The 25246-nt window shown below is 49.9% G+C and overlaps 11 pseudogenes; all 11 read left to right on the plus strand.

The window, feature by feature from the left end:
- Nucleotides 1–2497: 2497 nt before the first annotated feature.
- LOC130322932 (5S ribosomal RNA) lies at nt 2498–2617 on the plus strand (annotated as a pseudogene).
- A 2477-nt stretch (nt 2618–5094) lies between these two features.
- On the plus strand, nt 5095–5214 carry LOC130321951 (5S ribosomal RNA; annotated as a pseudogene).
- A 277-nt stretch (nt 5215–5491) lies between these two features.
- On the plus strand, nt 5492–5611 carry LOC130350691 (5S ribosomal RNA; annotated as a pseudogene).
- Nucleotides 5612–14274: 8663 nt separating this feature from the next.
- On the plus strand, nt 14275–14394 carry LOC130330878 (5S ribosomal RNA; annotated as a pseudogene).
- Nucleotides 14395–14643: 249 nt separating this feature from the next.
- On the plus strand, nt 14644–14763 carry LOC130316623 (5S ribosomal RNA; annotated as a pseudogene).
- Nucleotides 14764–15823: 1060 nt separating this feature from the next.
- Nucleotides 15824–15943, plus strand: LOC130331754 (5S ribosomal RNA; annotated as a pseudogene).
- A 2063-nt stretch (nt 15944–18006) lies between these two features.
- LOC130327122 (5S ribosomal RNA) lies at nt 18007–18126 on the plus strand (annotated as a pseudogene).
- Nucleotides 18127–18213: 87 nt separating this feature from the next.
- On the plus strand, nt 18214–18333 carry LOC130327765 (5S ribosomal RNA; annotated as a pseudogene).
- Nucleotides 18334–20025: 1692 nt separating this feature from the next.
- LOC130353064 (5S ribosomal RNA) lies at nt 20026–20145 on the plus strand (annotated as a pseudogene).
- A 1271-nt stretch (nt 20146–21416) lies between these two features.
- LOC130348159 (5S ribosomal RNA) lies at nt 21417–21536 on the plus strand (annotated as a pseudogene).
- A 1086-nt stretch (nt 21537–22622) lies between these two features.
- Nucleotides 22623–22742, plus strand: LOC130348813 (5S ribosomal RNA; annotated as a pseudogene).
- Nucleotides 22743–25246: the final 2504 nt, after the last annotated feature.

Consider the following 25246-nt stretch of genomic DNA (forward strand, 5'->3'; position numbering starts at 1 on the left):
GTGCAGTTGACATTTTGCTCTGTTTCTGCTCCGATTCCGAAAATTATTTATTGATGCTTAAATCCACAGTATACAAAGTGTGAAGCTGTCAACGGCCATCCTAAGCTTAACGCGCCTGCTCTCGTCAGATCGCAGACTGGTACAGATCTCAGGGCCCGGTAGGTACCGGCATGGGACACTGGCTGGGAATCCCGGGTGCAGTTGACATTTTGCTCTGTTGCCGCCTTCCGCTCCGATTCGGAAAATTATTTATTGATGCTTAAATGCACAGTATAAAGGGCATGAAGCTGTCAGCAGCCATCCTAAGCTGAACGCGCCTGCTCTCGTCAGATCGCAGACTGCTACCCAGCTTAGTCCCGGTAAGTACCAGCATGGGAGACTGGCTGGGAATCCCAGGTGTTGTTGACATTTTGCTCTGTAGCCGCCTTCCGCTGCGATTCCGAAAAGGATTTATTGGTGCTTAAATCCACAGTATACAGGGTGTGAAGCCGTCTACGGCTATCCTAAGCTGAATGTGCCTGTTCTTGTCAGATCGCAGACTGCTGCCCGGCAAGTACGGGCATGGGAGACTGGCTGGCAATCCAAGGTGCTATTGACATTTTGCTCTGTTGCCGCCTTCCTCTCCGATTCCGAAAAGGATTTATTGATGCTTAAATGCACAGTATAAAAAGCATGAAGCTGTCAATGGCCATCCTAAGCTGAACGCGCCTGCACTCGTCCGATCGCAGACTGCTACCCAGCTTAGGGCCCGGTAAGTACTGGCATGGGAGACTGGCTGGGAATCCTGGGTGCTGTTGAAATTTTGCTCTATTGCTGCCTTCCGCTCCGATTCCGAAAAGAATTTATTGATGCTTAAATCCACAGTATACAAGGTGTGAAGCTGTCCACGGCCATCCTAAGCTTAACTCGCCTGCTCTCGTCAGATCGCAGACTGGTACAGATTTTAGGGCCCGGTAAGTACCGGCATGAGACACTGGCTGGGAATCCCGGCTGCCGTTGACATTTTGCTCTGTTGCCGCCTTCCGTTCCGATTCCGAAAAGGATTTATTGATGCTTAAATGCACAGTATAAAGGGCGAGATGCTGTCAACGGCCATCCTAAGCTGAACGCGCCTGGTCTCGTCAGATCGCAGACTGCTACCCAACTTAGGGCCCGGTATGTACTGGCATGGGAGACTGGCTGGGAATCCCAGGTGCCGTTGACATTTTGCTCTGTTGCCGCCTTACGCTCCGATTCCGAAAAGGATTTATTGATGCTTAAATCCACAGTATACAGGGTGTGAAGATGTCTACGGCCATCCTAAGCTGAATGCGCCTGTTCTTGTCAGATCGCAGACTGGTACAGATCTTAGGGCCCGGTAAGTACCGGCATGGGACACTGGCTGGGAATCCCGGCTGCCGTTGACATTTTGCTCTGTTGCCGCCTTCCGTTCCGTTCCGATTCCGAAAAGGATTTATTGATGCTTAAATGCACAGTATAAAGGGCGAGAAGCTGTCAACAGCCATCCTTAGCTGTATGCGCCTCCTCTCGTCCGATCGCAGACTGCTACCCAGCTTAGGGCCCGGTAAGTACCAGCATGGGAGACTGGCTGGGAATCCCGGCTGCCGTTGACATTTTGCTCTGTTGCCGCCTTCCGTTCCGATTCCGAAAAGGATTTATTGATGCTTAAATGCACAGTATACAAAATGTGAAGCTGTCAACGGCCATCCTAAGCTGAACGCGCCTGCTCTCGGCAGATCGCAGACTGCTACCCAGCTTAGGGCCTGGTAAGAACCAGCATGGGAGACTGGCTGGGAATCCCGGGTGCAGTTGACATTTTAATCTGTTGCCGCCTTCCGCTCCGATTCGGAAAAGGATTTATTGATGCTAAAATGCACAGTATAAAGGGCATGAAGCTGTTAACGGCCATCCTAAGCTGAACGCGCCTGCTCTCGTCAGATCGCAGACTGCTACCCATGTTAGGGCCCGGTAAGTACCAGCATGGGAGACTGGCTGGGAATCTCAGGTGTTGTTGACATTTTGCTCTGTAGCTCTGTAGACATTTTGCTCCGATTCCGAAAAGGATTTATTGATGCTTAAATCCACAATATACAGGGTGTGAAACCGTCTACGGCTATCCTAAGCTGAATGCGCCTGTTCTTGTCAGATCGCAGACTGCTGCCCGGCAAATACGGGCATGGGAGACTGGCTGGCAATCCAAGGTGCTATTGACATTTTGATCTGTTGCAGCCTTCCTCTCCGATTAAAAAAAATATTTATTGATGCTTAAATCCACAGTATACAAGGCATGAAGATGTCAACGGCCATCCTAAGCTGAACGCGCCTGCTCTCGACAGATCGCAGACTGCTACCCAGCTTAGGGCCCGATAAGTACTGGCATGGGAGACTGGCTGGGAATCCCGGCTGCCGTTGACATTTTGCTCTGTTGCCGCCTTCCGTTCCGATTCCGAAAAGGATTTATTGATGCCTAAATGCACAGTATAAAGGGCGAGAAGCTGTCAACGGCCATCCTAAGCTGAACGCGCCTGCTCTCGTCAGATCGCAGACTGCTACCCAGCTTAGGGCCCGGTAAGTACCAGCATGGGAGACTGGCTGGGAATCCTGGGTGCCGTTGACATTTTGCTCTATTGCTGCTTTCCGCTCCGATTCCGAAAAGAATTTATTGATGCTTAAATCCACAGTATACAAGGTGTGAAGCTGTCGACGGCCATCCTAAGCTTAACGCGCCTGCTCTTGTCAGATTGCAGACTGGTACAGATCTTAGGGCCCGGTAAGTACCGGCATGGGACACTGGCTCGGAATCCCGGCTGCCGTTGACATTTTGCTCTGTTGCCGCCTTCCGTTTCCGATTCCGAAAAGGATTTATTGATGCTTAAATGCACAGTATAAAGGGCAAGAAGCTGTCAACGGCCATCCTAAGCTGTACGTGCCTGCTCTCGTCAGATCGCAGACTGCTACCCAGCTTAGGGCTCGGAAAGTACCAGCATGGGAGACTGGCTGGGAATCCCAGGTGTCGTTGACATTTTGCTCTGTTGCCGCCTTACGCTCCGATTCCGAAAAGGATTTATTGATGCTTAAATCCACAGTATACAGGGTGTGAAGATGTCTACGGCCATCCTAAGCTGAATGCGCCTGTTCTCGTCAGATCGCAGACTGCTACCCAGCTTCGGGCCTGGTAAGTACCAGGATGGGAGACTGGCTGGGAATCCCGGGTGGAGTTGACATTTTGCTCTGTTTCTGCTACGAGTCCGAAAATTATTTATTGATGCTTAAATCCACAGTATACAAAGTGTGAAGCTGTCAACGGCCATCCTAAGCTGAACGCGCCTGCTCTCGTCAGATCGCAGACTTCTACCCAGCTTAGGGCCTGGTAAGTACCAGCATGGGAGACTGGCTGGGAATCCCGGGTGCAGTTGACATTTTAATCTGTTGCCGCCTTCCGCTCCGATTCGGAAAAGGATTTATTGATGCTTAAATCCACAATACACAGGGTGTGAAGCTGTCAACGGCCATCCTAAGCCTGAACGTGCCTGCTCTCCTCAGATCACAGACTGCTGCCCGGCAGTTACCGGCATGGGAGACTGGCTGGCAATACAATGTGCCATTGACATTTTGCTCTGTTGCCGCCTTCCTCTCCGATTAATAAAAATATTTATTGATGCTTAAATCCACAATATACAAGGCGTGAAGATGTCAACGGCCATCCTAAGCTGAACGTGCCTGCTCTCGTCAGATCGCAGACCGCTACCCAGCTTAGGGCCCAGTAAGTACCGGCATGGGAGACTGGCTGGGAATCCGGGTGCAGTTGACATTTTGCTCTGTTGCCGCCTTCCGTTCCGATTCCGAAAAGGATTTATTGATGCTTAAATGCACAGTATAAAAAGCATGAAGCTGTCAATGGCCATCCTAAGCTGAACGCGCCTGCTCTCGTCAGATTGCAGACTGCTACCCAGCTTAGGGCCCGGTAAGTACTGGCATGGGAGACTGGCTGGGAATACCGGTTGCCATTGACATTTTGCTCTATTGCTGCCTTCCGCTCCGATTCCGAAAAGAATTTATTGATGCTTAAATCCACAGTATACAAGGTGTGAAGCTGTCAACGGCCATCCTAAGCTTAACGCGCCTGCTCTCGTCAGATCGCAGACTGGTACAGATCTTAGGGCCCGGTAAGTACCGGCATGGGACACTGGCTGGGAATCCCGGCTGCCGTTGACATTTTGCTCTGTTGCCGCCTTCCGTTCCGATTCCGAAAAGGATTTATTGATGCTTAAATGCACAGTATACAAAGTTTGAACCTGTCTATGGCCATCCTAAGCTGAACGCGCCTGCTCTCGTTAGATCGCAGACTGCTACCCAGCTTAGGGCCCGGTAGGTACCAGCATGGGAGACTGGCTGGGAATCCCAGGTGTTGTTGACATTTTGCTCTGTAGCCGCCTTCCGCTCCGATTCCGAAAAGGATTTATTGATGCTTAAATCCACAGTATACAGGGTGTGAAGCCGTCTACGGCTATCCTAAGCTGAATGTGCCTGTTCTTGTCAGATCGCAGACTGCTGCCCGGCAAGTACGGGCATGGGAGACTGGCAGGCAATCCAAGGTGCTATTGACATTTTGCTCTGTTGCTGCCTTCCTCTCCGATTCCGAAAAGGATTTATTGATGCTTAAATGCACAGTATAAAAACCATGAAGCTGTCAATGGCTGTCCTAAGCTGAACGCGCCTGCTCTCGTCAGATCGCAGACTGCTACCCAGCTTAGGGCCTGGTAAGTACTGGCATGGGAGACTGGCTGGGAAACCCGAGTGCCGTTGACATTTTGCTCTATTGCTGCCTTCCGCTCCGATTCCGAAAATAATTTATTGATGCTTAAATCCACAGTATACAAGGTGTGAAGCTGTCGACGGCCATCCTAAGCTTAACGCGCCTGCTCTTGTCAGATCGCAGACTGGTACAGATCTTTGGGCCCGGTAAGTACCGGCATGGGACACTGGCTGGGAATCCCGGCTGCCGTTGACATTTTGCACTGTTGCCGCCTTCCGATTCCGATTCCGATAAGGATTTATTGATGCTTAAATGCACAGTATAAAGGGCGAGAAGCTGTCAACGGCCATCCTAAGCTGAACGTGCCTGCTCTCGTCAGATCGCAGACTGCTACCCAGCTTAGGGCCCGGTAAGTACCAGCATGGGAGACTGGCTGGGAATCCCAGGTGTCGTTGACCTTTTGCTCTGTTGCCGCCTTACGCTCCGATTCCGAAAAGGATTTATTGATGCTTAAATCCACAGTATACAGGGTGTGAAGATGTCTACGGCCATCCTAAGCTGAATGCGCCTGTTCTCGTCATATTGCAGACTGCTACACAGCTTCGGGCCTGGTAAGTACCAGCATGGGAGACTGGCTGGGAATCCCGGGTGCAGTTGACATTTTGCTCTGTTTCTGCTCCGATTCCGAAAATTATTTATTGATGCTTAAATCCACAGTATACAAAGTGTGAAGCTGTCAACGGCCATCCTAAGCTGAACGCGCCTGCTCTCGTCAGATCGCAGACTGCTACCCAGCTTAGGGCCTGGTAAGTACCAGCATGGGAGACTGGCTGGGAATCCCGGGTGCAGTTGACACTTTAATCTGTTGCCGCCTTCAGCTCCGATTCGAAAAAGGATTTATTGATGCTTAAATCCACAATCCACAATACACAGGGTGTGAAGCTGTCAATGGCCATCCTAAGCTGAACGTGCCTGCTCTCCTCAGATCACAGACTGCTGCCCGGCAGTTACCGGCATAGGAGACTGGCTGGCAATACAAGGTGCCATTGACATTTTTGCTCTGTTGCCGCCTTCCTCTCCGATTAATAAAAATATTTATTGATGCTTAAATCCACAATATACAAAGCATGAAGATGTCAACGGCCATCCTAAGCTGAACGCGCCTGCTCTCGTCAGATCGCAGACCGCTACCCAGCTTAGGGCCCAGTAAGTACCGGCATGGGAGACTGGCTGGGAATCCGGGTGCAGTTGACATTTTGCTCTGTTGCCGCCTTCCGTTCCGATTCCGAAAAGGATTTATTGATGCTTAAATGCACAGTATAAAAAGCATGAAGCTGTCAATGGCAATCCTAAGCTGAACGCGCCTGCTCTCGTCAGATTGCAGACTGCTACCCAGCTTAGGGCCCGGTAAGTACTGGCATGGGAGACTGGCTGGGAATACCGGTTGCCATTGACATTTTGCTCTATTGCTGCCTTCCGCTCCGATTCCGAAAAGAATTTATTGATGCTTAAATCCACAGTATACAAGGTGTGAAGCTGTCAACGGCCATCCTAAGCTTAACGCGCCTGCTCTCGTCAGATCGCAGACTGGTACAGATCTTAGGGCCCGGAAAGTACCGGCATGGGACACTGGCTGGGAATCCCGGCTGCCGTTGACATTTTGCTCTGTTGCCGCCTTCCGTTCCGATTCCGAAAAGGATTTATTGATGCTTAAATGCACAGTATACAAAGTTTGAACCTGTCTATGGCCATCCTAAGCTGAACGCGCCTGCTCTCGTCAGATCGCAGACTGCTACCCAGCTTAGGGCCCGGTAGGTACCAGCGTGGGAGACTGGCTGGGAATCCCAGGTGTTGTTGACATTTTGCTCTGTAGCCGCCTTCCGCTCCGATTCCGAAAAGGATTTATTGATGCTTAAATCCACAGTATACAGGGTGTGAAGCCGTCTACGGCTATCCTAAGCTGAATGTGCCTGTTCTTGTCAGATCGCAGACTGCTGCCCGGCAAGTACGGGCATGGGAGACTGGCAGGCAATCCAAGGTGCTATTGACATTTTGCTCTGTTGCTGCCTTCCTCTCCGATTCCGAAAAGGATTTATTGATGCTTAAATGCACAGTATAAAAACCATGAAGCTGTCAATGGCTGTCCTAAGCTGAACGCGCCTGCTCTCGTCAGATCGCAGACTGCTACCCAGCTTAGAGCCTGGTAAGTACTGGCATGGGAGACTGGCTGGGAAACCCGAGTGCTGTTGAGATTTTGCTCTATTGCTGCCTTCTGCTCCGATTCCGAAAAGAATTTATTGATGCTTAAATCCACAGTATACAAGGTGTGAAGCTGTCGACGGCCATCCTAAGCTTAACGCGCCTGCTCTCGTCAGATCGCAGACTGGTACAGATCTTAGGTCCCGGTAAGTACCGGCATGGGACACTGGCTGGGAATCCCGGCTGCCGTTGACATTTTGCTCTGTTGCCGCCTTACGCTCCGATTCCGAAAAGGATTTATTGATGCTTAAATCCACAGTATACAGGGTGTGAAGATGTCTACGGCCATCCTAAGCTGAATGCGCCTGTTCTCGTCAGATCGCAGACTGCTTCCCAGCTTCGGGCCTGGTAAGTACCAGCATGGGAGACTGGCTGGGAATCCCGGGTGCAGTTGACATTTTGCTCTGTTTCTGCTCCGATTCCGAAAATTATTTATTGATGCTTAAATCCACAGTATACAAAGTGTGAAGCTGTCAACGGCCATCCTAAGCTTAACGCGCCTGCTCTCGTCAGATCGCAGACTGGTACAGATCTCAGGGCCCGGTAGGTACCGGCATGGGACACTGGCTGGGAATCCCGGGTGCAGTTGACATTTTGCTCTGTTGCCGCCTTCCGCTCCGATTCGGAAAATTATTTATTGATGCTTAAATGCACAGTATAAAGGGCATGAAGCTGTCAACAGCAATCCTAAGCTGAACGCGCCTGCTCTCGTCAGATCGCAGACTGCTACCCAGCTTAGTCCCGGTAAGTACCAGCATGGGAGACTGGCTGGGAATCCCAGGTGTTGTTGACATTTTGCTCTGTAGCCGCCTTCCGCTGCGATTCCGAAAAGGATTTATTGGTGCTTAAATCCACAGTATACAGGGTGTGAAGCCGTCTACGGCTATCCTAAGCTGAATGTGCCTGTTCTTGTCAGATCGCAGACTGCTGCCCGGCAAGTACGGGCATGGGAGACTGGCTGGCAATCCAAGGTGCTATTGACATTTTGCTCTGTTGCCGCCTTCCTCTCCGATTCCGAAAAGGATTTATTGATGCTTAAATGCACAGTATAAAAAGCATGAAGCTGTCAATGGCCATCCTAAGCTGAACGCGCCTGCACTCGTCCGATCGCAGACTGCTACCCAGCTTAGGGCCCGGTAAGTACTGGCATGGGAGACTGGCTGGGAATCCTGGGTGCTGTTGAAATTTTGCTCTATTGCTGCCTTCCGCTCCGATTCCGAAAAGAATTTATTGATGCTTAAATCCACAGTATACAAGGTGTGAAGCTGTCCACGGCCATCCTAAGCTTAACTCGCCTGCTCTCGTCAGATCGCAGACTGGTACAGATTTTAGGGCCCGGTAAGTACCGGCATGAGACACTGGCTGGGAATCCCGGCTGCCGTTGACATTTTGCTCTGTTGCCGCCTTCCGTTCCGATTCCGAAAAGGATTTATTGATGCTTAAATGCACAGTATAAAGGGCGAGATGCTGTCAACGGCCATCCTAAGCTGAACGCGCCTGGTCTCGTCAGATCGCAGACTGCTACCCAACTTAGGGCCCGGTAAGTACTGGCATGGGAGACTGGCTGGGAATCCCAGGTGCCGTTGACATTTTGCTCTATTGCTGCCCTCCGCTTCGATTCCGAAAAGAATTTATTGATGCTTAAATCCACAGTATACAAGGTGTGAAGCTGTCGACGGCCATCCTAAGCTTAACGCGCCTGCTCTCGTCAGATCGCAGACTGGTACAGATCTTAGGGCCCGGTAAGTACTGGCATGGGACACTGGCTGGGAATCCCGGCTGCCGTTGACACTTTGCTCTGTTGCCGCCTTACGCTCCGATTCCGAAAAGGATTTATTGATGCTTAAATCCACAGTATACAGGGTGTGAAGATGTCTACGGCCATCCTAAGCTGAATGCGCCTGTTCTCGTCAGATCGCAGACTGCTTCCCAGCTTCGGGCCTGGTAAGTACCAGCATGGGAGACTGGCTGGGAATCCCGGGTGCAGTTGACATTTTGCTCTGTTTCTGCTCCGATTCCGAAAATTATTTATTGATGCTTAAATCCACAGTATACAAAGTGTGAAGCTGTCAACGGCCATCCTAAGCTGAACGCGCCTGCTCTCGTCAGATCGCAGACTGCTACCCAGCTTAGGGCCCGTTAAGTACCAGCATGGGAGACTGGCTGGGAATCCCAGGTGGTGTTCACTTTTTGCTCTGTAGCCGCCTTCCGCTGCGATTCCGAAAATGATTTATTGATGCTTAAATCCACAGTATACAGGGTGTGAAGCCGTCTACGGCTATCCTAAGCTGAATGTGCCTGTTCTTGTCAGATCGCAGACTGCTGCCTGGCAAGTACGGGCATGGGAGACTGGCTGGCAATCCAAGGTGCTATTGACATTTTGCTCTGTTGCCGCCTTCCTCTCCGATTCCGAAAAGGATTTATTGATGCTTAAATGCACAGTATAAAAAGCATGAAGCTGTCAATGGCCATCGTAAGCTGAACGCGCCTGCTCTCGTCAGATCGCAGACTTCTACCCAGCTTAGGGCCCGGTAAGTTCTGGCAGGGGAGACTGGCTGGGAATCCCAGGTGCCGTTGACATTTTGCTCTATTGCTGCCTTCCGCTCCGATTCAGAAAATAATTTATTGATGCTTAAATCCACAGTATACAAGGTGTGAAGCTGTCGACGGCCATCCTAAGCTTAACGCGCCAGCTCTCGTCAGATCGCAGACTGGTACAGATCTTAGGGCCCGGTAAGTACCGGCATGGGACACTGGCTGGGAATCCCGGCTGCCGTTGACATTTTGCTCTGTTGCCGTCTTACGCTCCGATTCCGAAAAGGATTTATTGATGCTTAAATCCACAGTATACAGGGTGTGAAGATGTCTACGGCCATCCTAAGCTGAATGCGCCTGTTCTCGTCAGATCGCAGACTGGTACAGATCTTAGGGCCCGGTAAGTACCGGCATGGGACACTGGCTGGGAATCCCGGCTGCCGTTGACATTTTGCTCTGTTGCCGCCTTCCGTTCCGTTCCGATTCCGAAAAGGATTTATTGATGCTTAAATGCACAGTATAAAGGGCGAGAAGCTGTCAACAGCCATCCTTAGCTGTATGCGCCTCCTCTCGTCCGATCGCAGACTGCTACCCAGCTTAGGGCCCGGTAAGTACCAGCATGGGAGACTGGCTGGGAATCCCGGCTGCCGTTGACATTTTGCTCTGTTGCCGCCTTCCGTTCCGATTCCGAAAAGGATTTATTGATGCTTAAATGCACAGTATACAAAATGTGAAGCTGTCAACGGCCATCCTAAGCTGAACGCGCCTGCTCTCGGCAGATCGCAGACTGCTACCCAGCTTAGGGCCTGGTAAGAACCAGCATGGGAGACTGGCTGGGAATCCCGGGTGCAGTTGACATTTTAATCTGTTGCCGCCTTCCGCTCCGATTCGGAAAAGGATTTATTGATGCTAAAATGCACAGTATAAAGGGCATGAAGCTGTTAACGGCCATCCTAAGCTGAACGCGCCTGCTCTCGTCAGATCGCAGACTGCTACCCATGTTAGGGCCCGGTAAGTACCAGCATGGGAGACTGGCTGGGAATCTCAGGTGTTGTTGACATTTTGCTCTGTAGCTCTGTAGACATTTTGCTCCGATTCCGAAAAGGATTTATTGATGCTTAAATCCACAATATACAGGGTGTGAAACCGTCTACGGCTATCCTAGGCTGAATGCGCCTGTTCTTGTCAGATCGCAGACTGCTGCCCGGCAAATACGGGCATGGGAGACTGGCTGGCAATCCAAGGTGCTATTGACATTTTGATCTGTTGCAGCCTTCCTCTCCGATTAAAAAAAATATTTATTGATGCTTAAATCCACAGTATACAAGGTGTGAAGCTGTCAACGGCCATCCTAAGCTTAACGCGCCTGCTCTCGTCAGATCGCAGACTGGTACAGATCTTAGGGCCCGGTAAGTACCGGCATGGGACACTGGCTGGGAATCCCGGCTGCCGTTGACATTTTGCTCTGTTGCCGCCTTCCGTTCCGATTCCGAAAAGGATTTATTGATGCTTAAATCCACAGTATACAGGGTGTGAAGCCGTCTACGGCTATCCTAAGCTGAATGTGCCTGTTCTTGTCAGATCGCAGACTGCTGCCCGGCAAGTACGGGCATGGGAGACTGGCTGGCAATCCAAGGTGCTATTGACATTTTGCTCTGTTGCTGCCTTCCTCTCCGATTCCGAAAAGGATTTATTGATGCTTAAATGCACAGTATAAAAAGCATGAAGCTGTCAATGGCTGTCCTAAGCTGAACGCGCCTGCTCTCGTCAGATCCCAGACTGCTACCCAGCTTAGGGCCTGGTAAGTACTGGCATGGGAGACTGGCTGGGAATCCCGGGTGCGGTTGACATTTTGCTCTATTGCTGCCTTCCGCTCCGATTCCGAAAAGAATTTATTGATGCTTAAATCCACAGTATACAAGGTGTAAAGCTGTCGACGGCCATCCTAAGCTTAACGTGCCTGCTCTTGTCAGATCGCAGACTGGTACAGATCTTTGGGCCCGGTAAGTACCGGCATGGGAGACTGGCTGGCAATCCAAGGTGCCGTTGACATTTTGCTTTGTTGCCGCCTTCCTCTCCGATTAATAAAAATATTTATTGATGCTTAAATCCACAGTATACAAGGCGTGAAGATGTCAACAGCCATCCTAAGCTGAACGCGCCTGCTCTCGTCAGATCGCAGACTGCTACCCAGCTTAGGGCCCAGTAAGTACCGGCATGGGAGACTGGCTGGGAATCCCGGATGCAGTTGACATTATGCTCTGTTGCCGCCTTCCATTCCGATTCCGAAAATGATTTATTGATGCTTAAATGCACAGTATAAAAAGCATGAAGCTGTCAATGGCCATCCTAAGCTGAACGCGCCTGCTCTCGTCAGATCGCAGACTGCTACCCAGCCTAGGGCCCATTAAGTACCGGCATGGGAGACTGGCTGGGAATCCCGGGTGTAGTTGACATTTTGCTCTGTTGCCGCCTTCCGTTCCGATTCCGAAAAGGATTTATTGATGCTTAAATGCACAGTATAAAAATCATGAAGCTGTCAATGGCCATCCTAAGCTGAACGCGCCTGCTCTCGTCAGATCGCAGACTGCTACCCAGCTTAGGGCCTGGTAAGTACTGGCATGGGACACTGGCTGGGAATCCCGGCTGCCGTCAACATGTTGCCGCCTTCCGTTCCGATTCCGAAAAGGATTTATTGATGCCTAAATGCACAGTATAAAGGGCGAGAAGCTGTCAACGGCCATCCTAAGCTGAACGCGCCTGTTCTCGTCAGATTGCAGACTGCTACCCAGCTTAGGGCCCAGTAAGTACCGGCATGGGAGACTGGCTGGGAATCCCGGTGCAGTTGACATTTTGCTCTGTTGCCGCCTTCCGCTCCGATTCCGAAAAAGGATTTATTGATGCTTAAATGCGCAGTATAAAAATCATGAAGCTGTCAATGGCCATCCTAAGCTGGACGCGCCTGCTCTCGTCACATCGCAGACTGCTACCCAGCTTAGGGCCCGGTAAGTACTGGCATGGGAGACTGGCTGGGAATCCCGGTTGCCGTTGACATTTTGCTCTTATGCCGCCTTCATTTCCGATTCCGAAAAGGATTTATTGATGCTTAAATGCACAGTATACAAAGTGTGAAGCTGTCAACGGCCATCCTAAGCTGAACGCGCCTGCTCTCGTCAGATCGCAGACTGCTACCCAGCTTAGGGCCTGGTAGGTACCAGCATGGGAGACTGGCTGGGAATCCCGGGTGCAGTTGACATTTTAATCTGTTGCTGCCTTCCGCTCCGATTCGGAAAAGGATTTATTGATGCTTAAATGCACAGTATAAAGGGCGTGAAGCTGTCAACGGCCATCCTAAGCTGAACGCGCCTGCTCTCGTCAGATCGCAGACTGCTACCCAGCTTAGGGCCCGGTAAGTACCAGCATGGGAGACAGGCTGGGAATCCCAGGTGTTGTTGACATTTTGCTCTGTAGCCGCCTTCCGCTCCGATTCCGAAAAGGATTTATTGATGCTTAAATCCACAGTATACAGGGTGTGAAGCCGTCTACGGCTATCCTAAGCTGAATGTGCCTGTTCTTGTCAGATCGCAGACTGCTGCCCGGCAAGTACGGGCATGGGAGACTGGCTGGCAATCCAAGGTGCTATTGACATTTTGCTCTGTTGCCGCCTTCCTCTCCGATTCCGAAAATGATTTATTGATGCTTAAATGCACAGTATAAAAAGCATGAAGCTGTCAATGGCCATCCTAAGCTGAACGCGCCTGCTCTCGTCAGTTCGCAGACTGCTACCCAGCTTAGGGCCTGGAAAGTACTGGCATGGGAGACTGGCTGAGAATCCCGGTTGCTGTTGACATTTTGCTCTATTGCTCCGATTCCGAAAAGAATTTATTGATGCTTAAATCCACAGTATACAAGGTGTGAAGCTGTCAACAGCCATCCTAAGCTTAACGCGCCTGCTCTCGTCAGATCGCAGACTGGTACAGATCTTAGGGCCTGGTAAGTACCGGCATGGGACACTGGCTGGGAATCCCGGCTGTCGTTGACATTTTGCTCTGTTGCTGCCTTCCGTTCCGATTCCGAAAAGGATTTATTGATGCTTAAATGCACAGTATACAAAGTGCAAAGCTGTCAACCGCCATCCTAAGCTGAACGCGCCTGGTCTCGTCAGATCGCAGACTGTTACCCAGCTCAGTGCCTGGTAAGTACCAGCATGGGAGACTGGCTGGGAATCCCGGGTGCAGTTGACATTTTTATCTGTTGCCGCCTTCCGCTCCGATTCGGAAATGGATTTATTGATGCTTAAATGCACAGTATAAAGGACAAGAAGCTGTCAACAGCCATCCTAAGCTTAACGCGCCTGCTCTCATCAGATCGCAGACTGCTACCCTGCTTAGGGCCCGGTAAGTACCAGCATGGGAGACTGGCTGGGAATCTCAGGTGTTGTTGACATTTTGCTCTGTAGCTCTGTAGACATTTTGCTCCGATTCCGAAAAGGATTTATTCATGCTTAAATCCACAATATACAGGGTGTGAAGCCGTCTACGGCTTTCCTAAGCTGAATGCGCCTTTTCTTGTCAGATCGCAGACTGCTGCCCGGCAAGTACGGGCATGGGAGACTGGCTGGCAATCCAAGGTGCTATTGACATTTTGCTCTGTTGCCGCCTTCCTCTCCGATTAAAAAAAATATTTATTGATGCTTAAATCCACAGTATACAAGGCGTGAAGATGTCAAAGGCCATCCTAAGCTGAACGCGCCTGCTCTCGTCAGATCGCAGACTGCTAACCAGCTTAGGGCCCGGTAAGTACTGGCATGGGAGACTGGCTGGGAATCCCGGGTGCCGTTGACATTTTGCTTTATTGATGCTTAAATCCACAGTATACAAGGTGTGAAGCTGTCGACGGCCATCCTAAGCTTAACGCGCCTGCTCTCGTCAGATCGCAGACTGGTACAGATTTTAGGGCCCGGTAAGTACCGGCATGGGACACTGGTTGGGAATCCCGGCTGCCGTTGACATTTTGCTCTGTTGCCGCCTTCCGTTCCGATCCTGAAAAGGATTTATTGATGCTTAAATGCACAGTATAAAGGGCGAGAAGCTGTCAACGGCCATCCTGAGCTGAACGCGCCTGCTCTCGTCAGATCGCAGACTGCTACCCAGCTTAGGGCCCGGTAAGTACCAGCATGGGAGACTGGCTGGGAATCCCAGGTGTCGTTGACATTTTGCTCTGTTGCCGCCTTACGCTCCGATTCCGAAAAGAATTTATTGATGCTTAAATACACAGTATTCAGGGTGTGAAGATGTCTACGGCCATCCTAAGCTGAATGCGCCTGTTCTCGTCAGTTCGCAGACTGCTACCCAGCTTCGGGCCTGGTAAGTACCAGCATGGGAGACTGGCTGGGAATCCTGAGTGCAGTTGACATTTTGCTCCGATTCCGAAAAATATTTCTTGATGCTTAAATCCACAGTATAAAAAGCATGAAGCTGTCAATGGCTGTGCTAAGCTGAACGCGCCTGCTCTCGTCAGATCGCAGACTGCTACCCAGCTTAGGGCCCGGTAAGTACTGGCATGGGAGACTGGCTGGGAATCCCGGGTGCAGTTGACATTTTGCTCTGTTTCTGCTCCGATTCCGAAAATTATTTATTGATGCTTAATTCCACAGTATACAAAGTGTGAAGCTGTCAACGGCCATCCTAAGCTGAACGCGCCTGCTCTCGTCAGATCGCAGACTGCTACCCAGCTAAGGGCGTGGTAAGTACCAGCATGGGAGACTGGCTGGGAATCCGGGGTGCAGTTGACAATTTAATCTGTTGCCGCCTTCCGCTCCGATTCGGAAAAGGATTTATTGATGCTTAAATGCACAGTATAAAGGGCGAGAAGCTGTCAACGGCCATCCTAAGCTGAACGCGCCTGCTCTCGTCAGATCGCAGACTGGTACAGATCTTAGGGCCCGGTAAGTACCGGCATGGGACACTGGCTGGGATTCCCGGCTGCCGTTGACATTTTGCTCTGTTGCCGCCTTTCGCTCCGATTCCGAAAAGGATTTATTGATGCTTAAATCCACAGTATACAGGGTGTGAAGATGTCTACGGCCATCTTAAGCTGAATGCACCTGTTCTTGTCAGATCGCAGACTGCTTCCCAGCTTCGGGCCTGGTAAGTACCAGCATGGGAGACTGGCTGGGAATCCCGGGTGCAGTTGACATTTTGCTCTGTTTCTGCTCCGATTCCGAAAATTATTTATTGATGCTTAAATCCACAGTATACAAAGTTTGAAGCTGTCAATGGCCATCCTAAGCTGAACGCGCCTGCTCTCGTCAGATCGCAGACTGCTACCCAGCTTAGGGCCCGGTAAGTACCAGCATGGGAGACTGGCTGGGAATCCCAGGTGTTGTTGACATTTTGCTCTGTAGCCGCCTTCCGCTTCGATTCCGAAAAGGATTTATTGATGCTTAAATCCACAGCATACAGGGTGTGAAGCCGTCTTTGGCTATCCTAAGCTGAATGTGCCTGTTCTTGTCAGATCGCAGACTGCTGCCCGGCAAGTACGGGCATGGGAGACTGGCTGGCAATCCAAGGTGCTATTGACATTTTGCTCTGTTGCCGCCTTCCTCTCCGATTCCGAAAAGGATTTATTGATGCTTAAATGCACAGTATAAAAAGCATGAAGCTGTCAATGGCCATCGTAAGCTGAAAGTGCCTCCTCTCGTCAGATCGCAGACTGCTACCCAGCTTAGGGCCCGGTAGGTACTGGCAGGGGAGACTGGCTGGGAATCCCAGGTGCCGTTGACATTTTGCTCTATTGCTGCCCTCCGCTCCGATTCCGAAAATAATTTATCGATGCTTAAATCCACAGTATACAAGGTGTGAAGCTGTCGACGGCCATCCTAAGCTTAACGCGCCTGCTCTCATCAGATCGCAGACTGGTACAGATCTTAGGGCCCGGTAGGTACCGGCATGGGACACTGGCTGGGAATCCCGGCTGCCGTTGACATTTTGCTCTGTTGCCGCCTTACGCTCTGATTCCGAAAATGATTTATTGATGCTTAAATCCACAGTATACAGGGTGTGAAGATGTCTACGGCCATCCTAAGCTGAATGCGCCTGTTCTCGTCAGATCGCAGACTGGTACAGATCTTAGGGCCCGGTAAGTACCGGCATGGGACACTGGCTGGGAATCCCGGCTGCCGTTGACATTTTGCTCTGTTGCCGCCTTCCGTTCCGATTCCAAAAAGGATTTATTGATGCTTAAATGCACAGTATAAAGGGCGAGAAGCTGAACGCGCCTGCTCTCGTCAGATCGCAGACTGCTACCCAGCTTAGGGCCCGGTAAGTACCAGCATGGGAGACTGGCTGGGAATCCCGGCTGCCGTTGACATTTTGCTCTGTTGCCGCTTTCCGTTCCGATTCCGAAAAGGATTTATTGATGCTTAAATGCACAGTATACAAAATGTGAAGCTGTCAACGGCCATCCTAAGCTGAACCTGCCTGCTCTCATCAGATCGCAGACTGCTACCCAGCTTAGGGCCTGGTAAGTTAGAGCATGGGAGACTGGCCGGGAATCCCGGGTGCAGTTGACATTTTAATCTGTTGCCGCCTTCCGCTCCGATTCGGAAAAGGATTTATTGATGCTTAAATCCACAGTATACAGGGTGTGAAGATGTCTACGGCCATCCTAAGCTGAATGCGCCTGTTCTCGTCAGATCGCAGACTGGTACAGATCTTAGGGCCCGGTAAGTATCGGCATGGGACACTGGCTGGGAATCCCGGCTGCCGTTGACATTTTGCTCTGTTGCCGCCTTACGCTCCAATTCCTAAAAGGATGTATTGATGCTTAAATCCACAGTATACAGGGTGTGAAGATGTCTACGGCCATCCTAAGCTGAATGCGCCTGTTCTCGTCAGATCGCAGACAGCTTCCCAGCTTTGGGCCTGGTAAGTACCAGCATGGAAGACTGGCTGGGAATCCCGGGTGCAGTTGACATTTTGCTCTGTTTCTGCTCCGATTCCGAAAATTATTTATTGATGCTTAAATCCACAGTATACAAAGTGTGAAGCTGTCAACGGCCATCCTAAGCTGAACGCGCCTGCTCTCGTCAGATCGCAGACTGCTACCCAGCTTAGGGCCCGGTAAGTACCAGCATGGGACACTGGCTGGGAATCCTGGGTGCAGTTGACATTTTGCTCTATTGCTGCCTTCCGCTCCGATTCCGAAAAGAATTTATTGATGCTTAAATCCACAGTATACAAGGTGTGAAGCTGTTGACGGCCATCCTAAGCTTAACGCGCCTGCTCTCGTCAGATCGCAGACTGGTACAGATCTTAGGGCCTGGTAAGTACCGGCATGGGAAAATGGCTGGGAATCCCGGCTGCCGTTGACATTTTGCTCTGTTGCCGCCTTCCGTTCCGATTCCGAAAAGGATTTATTGATGCTTAAATGCACAGTATAAAGGGCGAAAAGCTGTCAACGGCCATCCTAAGCTGAATGCGCCTGCTCTCGTCAGATCGCAGACTGCTACCCAGCTTAGGGCCCGGTAAGTACCAGCATGGGAGACTAGCTGGGAATCCCGGCTGCCGTTGACATTTTGCTCTGTTGCCGCCTTCCGTTCCGTTCCGATTCCGAAAAGGATTTATTGATGCTTAAATGCACAGTATACAAAATGTGAAGCTGTCAACGGCCATCCTAAGCTGAACGCGCCTGCTCTCATCAGATCGCAGACTGCTACCCAGCTTAGGGCCTGGTAAGTACCAGCATGGGAGACTGGCTGGGAATCCCGGGTGCAGTTGACATTTTAATCTGTTGCCGCCTTCCGCTCCGATTCGGAAAAGGATTTATTGATGCTTAAATCCACAGTATACAGGGTGTGAAGAGGTCTACGGCCATCCTAAGCTGAATGCGCCTGTTCTCGTCAGATCGCAGACTGGTACAGATCTTAGGGCCCGGTAAGTACCGGCATGGGACACTGGCTGGGAATCCCGGCTGCCGTTGACATTTTGCTCTGTTGCCGCCTTCCGTTCCGATTCCGAAAAGGATTTATTGATGCTTAAATGCACAGTATAAAGGGCGAGATGCTGTCAACGGCCATCCTAAGCTGAACGCGCTTGCTCTCGTCAGATCGCAGACTGCTACCCAGCCTAGGGCCTGGTAAGAACCAGCATGGGAGACTGGCTGGGAATCCCGGGTGCAGTTGACATTTTAATCTGTTGCCACCTTCCGCTCCGATTCGGAAAAGGATTTATTGATGCTAAAATGCACAGTATAAAGGGCGTGAAGCTGTTAACGGCCATCCTAAGCTGAACGCGCCTGCTCTCATCAGATTGCAGACTGCTACCCAGCTTAGGGCCCGGTAAGTACCAGCATGGGAGACTGGCTGGGAATCTCAGGTGTTGTTGACATTTTGCTCTGTAGCTCTGTAGACATTTTGCTCCGATTCCGAAAAGGATTTATTGATGCTTAAATTCACAATATACAGGGTGTGAAGCCGTCTACGGCTATCCTTCACTGAATGCGCCTGTTCTTGTCAGATCGCAGACTGCTGCCTGGCAAGTACGGGCATGGGAGACTGGCTGGCAATCCAAGGTGCTATTGACATTTTGATCTGTTGCAGCCTTCCTCTCCGATTAAAAAAAATATTTATTGATGCTTAAATCCACAGTATACAAGGCGTGAAGATGTCAACGGCCATCCTTCGCTGAACGCGCCTGCTCTCGTCAGATGGCAGACTGCTACCCAGCTTAGGGCCCGGTAAGTACTGGCATGGGAGACTGGCTTGGAATCCCGGGTGCCGTTGACATTTTGCTCTATTGCTGCCTTCCGCTCCGATTCCGAAAATAATTTATTGATGCTTAAATCCACAGTATACAAGGTGTGAAGCTGTCGACGGCCATCCTAAGCTTAACGCGCCTGCTCTCGTCAGATCGCAGACTGGTACAGATCTTAAGGCCCGGTAAGTACCGGCATGGGACACTGGCTGGGAATCCCGGCTGCCGTTGACATTTTGCTCTGTTGCCGCCTTCCGTTCCGATTCCGAAAAGGATTTATTGATGCCTAAATCCACAGTATACAAGGTGTGAAGCTGTCGACGGCCATCCTAAGCTTAACGCGCCTGCTCTCGTCAGATCGCAGACTGGTACAGATCTTAAGGCCCGGTAAGTACCGGCATGGGACACTGGCTGGGAATCCCGGCTGCCGTTGACATTTTGCCCCGTTGCCGCCTTCCGTTCCGATTCCGAAAAGGATTTATTGATGCTTAAATGCACAGTATACAAAGTGTGAAGCTGTCAATGACCATCCTAAGCTGAATGCGCCTGCTCTCGTCAGATCGCAGACTGCTACCCAGCTTAAGGCCTGGTAAGTACCAGCATTGGAGACTGGCTGGGAATCCCGGGTGCAGTTGACATTTTAATCTGTTGCCGCCTTCCGCTCCGATTCGGAAAAGGATTTATTGATGCTTAAATGCACAGTATAAAGGGCGTGAAGCTGTCAACGGCCATCCTAAGCTGAACGCGCCTGCTCTCGTCAGATCGCAGACTGCTACCCAGCTTAGGGCCCGGTAAGTACCAGAATGGGAGACTGGCTGGGAATCCCAGGTGTTGTTGACATTTTGCTCTTTAGCCGCCTTCCGCTCCGATTCCGAAAAGGATTTATTGATGCTTAAATCCACAGTATACAGGGTGTGAAGCCGTCTACCGCTATCCTAAGCTGAATGTGCCTGTTCTTGTCAGATCGCAGACTGCTGCCCGGCAAGTACGGGCATGGGAGACTGGCTGGCAATCCAAGGTGCGATTGACATTTTGCTCTGTTGCCGCCTTCCTCTCCGATTCCGAAAAGGATTTATTGATGCTTAAATGCACAGTATAAAAATCACGAAGCTGTCAATGGCCATCCTAAGCTGAACGCGCCTCCTCTCGTCAGATCGCAGACTGCTACCCAGCTTAGGGCCCAATAAGTACTGGCATGGGAGACTGGCTGGGAATCCCGGGTGCCGTTGACATTTTGCTCTATTGCTGCCTTCCGCTATGATTCCGAAAATAATTTATTGATGCTTAAATCCACAGTATACAAGGTGTGAAGCTGTCGACGGCCATCCTAAGCTTAACGCGCCTGCTCTCGTCAGATCGCAGACTGGTACAGATCTCAGGGCCCGGTAAGTACCGGCATGGGACACTGGCTGGGAATCCCGGCTGCCGTTGACATTTTGCTCTGTTGCCGCCTTCCGTTCCGATTCCGAAAAGGATTTATTGATGCTTAAATGCACAGTATACAAAGTGTGAAGCTGTCAACGGCCATCCTATGCTGAACGCGCCTGCTCTCATCAGATCGCAGACTGCTACCCAGCTTAGGGCCTGGTAAGTACCAGCATGGGAGACTGGCTGGGAATCCCAGGTGCAGTTAACATTTTAATCTGTTGCCGCTTTCCGCTCCGATTCGGAAAAGGATTTATTGATGCTTAAATCCACAATATACAGGGTGTGAAGCTGTCAACGGCCATCCGAAGCCTGAACGTGCCTGCTCTTCTCAGATCGCAGACTGCTGCCCGGCAGATACCGGCATGGGAGACTGGCTGGCAATCCAAGGTGCCATTGACATTTTGCTCTGTTGCCGCCTTCTTCTCCGATTAATAAAAATATTTATTGATGCTTAAATCCACAATATACAAGGCGTAAAGATGTCAACGGCCATCCTAAGCTTAACGCGCCTGCTCTCGTCAGATCGCAGACTGCTACCCAGCTTAGGGCCCAGTAAGTACCGGCATGGGAGACTGGCTGGGAATCCCGGGTGCAGTTGACATTTTGCTCTGTTGCCGCCTTCCGCTCCGATTCGGAAAATGATTTATTGATGCTTAAATGCACAGTATAAAGGGCGTGAAGCTGTCAAGGGCCATCCTAAGCTGAACGCGCCTGCTCTCGTCAGATCGCAGACTGCTACCCAGCTTAAGGCCCGGTAAGTACCAGCATGGGAGACTGGCTGGGAATCCCAGGTGTTGTTGACATTTTGCTCTGTAGCCGCCTTCCGCTCCGATTCCGAAAAGGATTTATTGATGCTTAAATCCACAGTATCCACAGTATACAGGGTGTGAAGCTGTCTACGGCTATCCTAAGCTGAATGTGCCTGTTCTTGTCAGATCGCAGACTGCTGCCCGGCAAGTACGGGCATGGGAGACTGGCTGGCAATCCAAGGTGCTATTAACATTTTGCTCTGTTGCCGCCTTCCTCTCCGATTCCGAAAAGGATTTATTGATGCTTAAATGCACAGTATAAAAAGCATGAAGCTGTCAATGGCCATCCTAAGCTGAACGCGCCTGTTCTCGTCAGATCGCAGACTGCTACCCAGCTTAGGGCCTTGTAAGTACTGGCATGGGAGACTGGCTGGAAATCCCGGGTGCCGTTGACATTTTGCTCTATTGCTGCCTTCCGCTCCGATTCCGGAAATAATTTATTGATTGATGCTTAAATCCACAGTATACAAGGTGTGAAGCTGTCGACGGCCATCCTAAGCTTAACGCGCCTGCTCTCGTCAGATCGCAGACTGGTACAGATCTTAGGGCCCGGTAAGTACCGGCATGAGACACTGGCTGGGAATCCCGGCTGCCGTTGACATTTTGCTCTGTTGCCGCCTTCCGTTCCGATTCCGAAAAGGATTTATTGATGCTTCAATGCACAGTATAAAGGGCGGGAAGCTGTCGACGGCCATCCTAAGCTGAACGCGCCTGCTCTCGTCAGATCGCAGACTACTACCCAGCTTAGGGCCCGGTAAGTACCAGCATGGGAGACTGGCTGGGAATCCCAGGTGTCGTTGACATTTTGTTCTGTTGCCGCCTTCCGCTCCGATTCCGAAAAGGATTTATTGATGCTTAAATCCACAGTATACAGGGTGTGAAGATGTCTACGGCCATCCTAAGCTGAATGCGCCTGTTCTCGTCAGATCGCAGACTGCTACCCAGCTTCGGGCCTGGTAAGTACCAGCATGGGAGACTGGCTCGGAATCCCGGCTGCCGTTGACATTTTGCTCTGTTTCTGCTCCGATTCTGAAAATTATTTATTGATGCTTAAATCCACAGTATACAAAGTGTGAAGCTGTCAACGACCATCCTAAGCTGAACGCGCCTGCTCTCGTCAGATCGCAGACTGCTATCCAGCTTAGGGCCCGGTAAGTACCAGCATGGGAGACTGGCTGGGAATCCCAGGTGTTGTTGACATTTTGCTCTGTAGCTGCCTTCCGCTTCGATTCCGAAAAGAATTTATTGATGCTTAAATCCACAGTATACAGGGTGTGAAGCCGTCTACGGCTATCCTAAGCTGTATGTGCCTGTTCTTGTCAGATCGCAGACTTCTGCCCGGCAAGTCCGGGCATGGGAGACTGGCTGGCAATCCAAGGAACTATTGACATTTTTCTCTTTTGCCGCCTTCCTCTCCGATTCCGAAAAGGATTTATTGATGCTTAAATGCACAGTATAAAAAGCATGAAGCTGTCAATGGCCATCGTAAGCTGAAAGTGCCTCCTCTCGTCAGATTGCAGACTGCTACCCAGCTTAGGGCCCGGTAGGTACTGGCAGGGGAGACTGGCTGGGAATCCCAGGTGCCGTTGACATTTTTCTCTATTGCTGCCCTCCGCTCCGATTCCGAAAAGAATTTATCGATGCTTAAATCCACAGTATACAAGGTGTGAAGCTGTCGACGGCCATCCTAAGCTTAACGCGCCTGCTCTCATCAGATCGCAGACTGGTACAGATCTTAGGGCCCGGTAAGTACCAGCATGGGACACTGGCTGGGAATCCCGGCTGCTGTTGACATTTTGCTCTGTTGCCGCCTTACGCTCCGATTCCGAAAAGGATTTATTGATGCTTAAATCCACAGTATACAGGGTGTGAAGATGTCTACGGCCATCCTAAGCTGAATGCGCCTGTTCTCGTCAGATCGCAGACTGGTACAGATCTTAGGGCCCGGTAAGTACCGGCATGGGACACTGGCTGGGAATCCCGGCTGCCGTTGACATTTTGCTCTGTTGCCGCCTTCCGTTCCGATTCCAAAAAGGATTTATTGATGCTTAACCCCTTAAGGACCAGGCCATTTTACACCTCAGGACCAGAGCGTTTTTTGCACATCTGATCACTGTCACTTTAAACATTAATAACTCTGGAATGCTTTTAGTTATCAATCTGATTCCGAGATTGTTTTTTCATGACATATTCTACTTTAACTTAGTGGTAAAATTTTATGGTAACTTGCATCCTTTCTTGGTGAAAAATCCCCAAATTTGATGAAAAAATTGAAAATTTTGTATTTTTCTAACTTTGAAGCTCTCTGCTTGTAAGGTAAATGGATATTCCAAATAAAAAAAATTTTTATTCACATTTCCAATATGTCTATTTTATGTTTGCATCATAAAATTGGCGTGTTTTTACTTTTGGAAGACACCAGAGGGCTTCAAAGTTCAGCAGCAATTTTCCAATTTTTCACAAAATTTTAAAACTCACTATTTTTCAGGGACCAGTTTAGATTTGAAGTGGATTTGAAGGGTCTTCATATTAGAAATACCCCACAAATTACCCCATTACGAAAACTGCACCCCCCAAAGTATTCAAAATGACATTCAGTCAGCGTTTTAACCCTTTAGGTGTTTCACAGGAATAGCAGCAAAGTGAAGGAGAAAATTCACAATCTTCATTTTTTACACTCGCATGTTCTTGTAGACCCAATTTTTTAATTTTTACAAGGGGTAAAAGGAGAAAATTTATACTTATCTTTGTAGCCCAATTTCTCCCGAGTAAGCACATACCTCATATGTCTATGTAAAGTGTTCAGCGGGCGCAGTAGAGGGCTCAGAAGCGAAGGAGCGACAAGGGGATTTTGGAGAGTATGTTTTTCTGAAATGGTTTTTGGGGGGCATGTCGCATTTAGGGAGCCCCTATGGTGCCAGAACAGCAAAAAAAAAACACATGGCATACCATTTTGGAAACTAGACCCCTTGAGGAATGTAACAAGGAATAAAGTGAGCCTTATTACCCCACTGGGGTTTCACGACTTTTGCATATGTAAAAAAAATATATATTTTTTTCACTAAAATGTGTGTTTCTCCCCAAATTTCACATTTTTGCAAGGGTTAATAGCAGAAAATACCCCCCAAAATTTGTAACCCCATCTCTTCTGAGTATGGAGGTACCCCATAAGTTTACCTGAAGTGCACTATGGGCGAACTACAATGCTCAGAAGAGAAGGAGTCATATTTGGCTTTTTGAGAGCAAATTTTGCTCGGGGGGCATGTCGCATTTAGGGAGCCCCTATGGTGCCAGAACAGCAAAAAAAAAACACATGGCATACCATTTTGGAAACTAGACCCCTTGAGGAACGTAACAAGGAATAAAGTGAGCCTTAATGCCCCACTGGGTTTTCACGACTTTTGCATATGTAAAAAAAATATATTTTTTTTTCACTAAAATGTGTGTTTCTCCCCAAATTTCACATTTTTGCAAGGGTTAATAGCAGAAAATACCCCCCAAAATTTGTAACCCCATCTCTTCTGAGTATGGAGGTACCCCATAAGTTGACCTGAAGTGCACTATGGGAGAACTATAATGCTCAGAAGAGAAGGAGTCATATTTGGCTTTTTGAGAGCAAATTTTGCTCGGGGGGCATGTCGCATTTAGGGAGCCCCTATGGTGCCAGAACAGCAAAAAAAAGCACATGGCATACCATTTTGGAA

This window comes from Hyla sarda, chromosome 1 (assembly GCF_029499605.1).
Source record: "Hyla sarda isolate aHylSar1 chromosome 1, aHylSar1.hap1, whole genome shotgun sequence".
NCBI lineage: Eukaryota > Metazoa > Chordata > Amphibia > Anura > Hylidae > Hyla > Hyla sarda.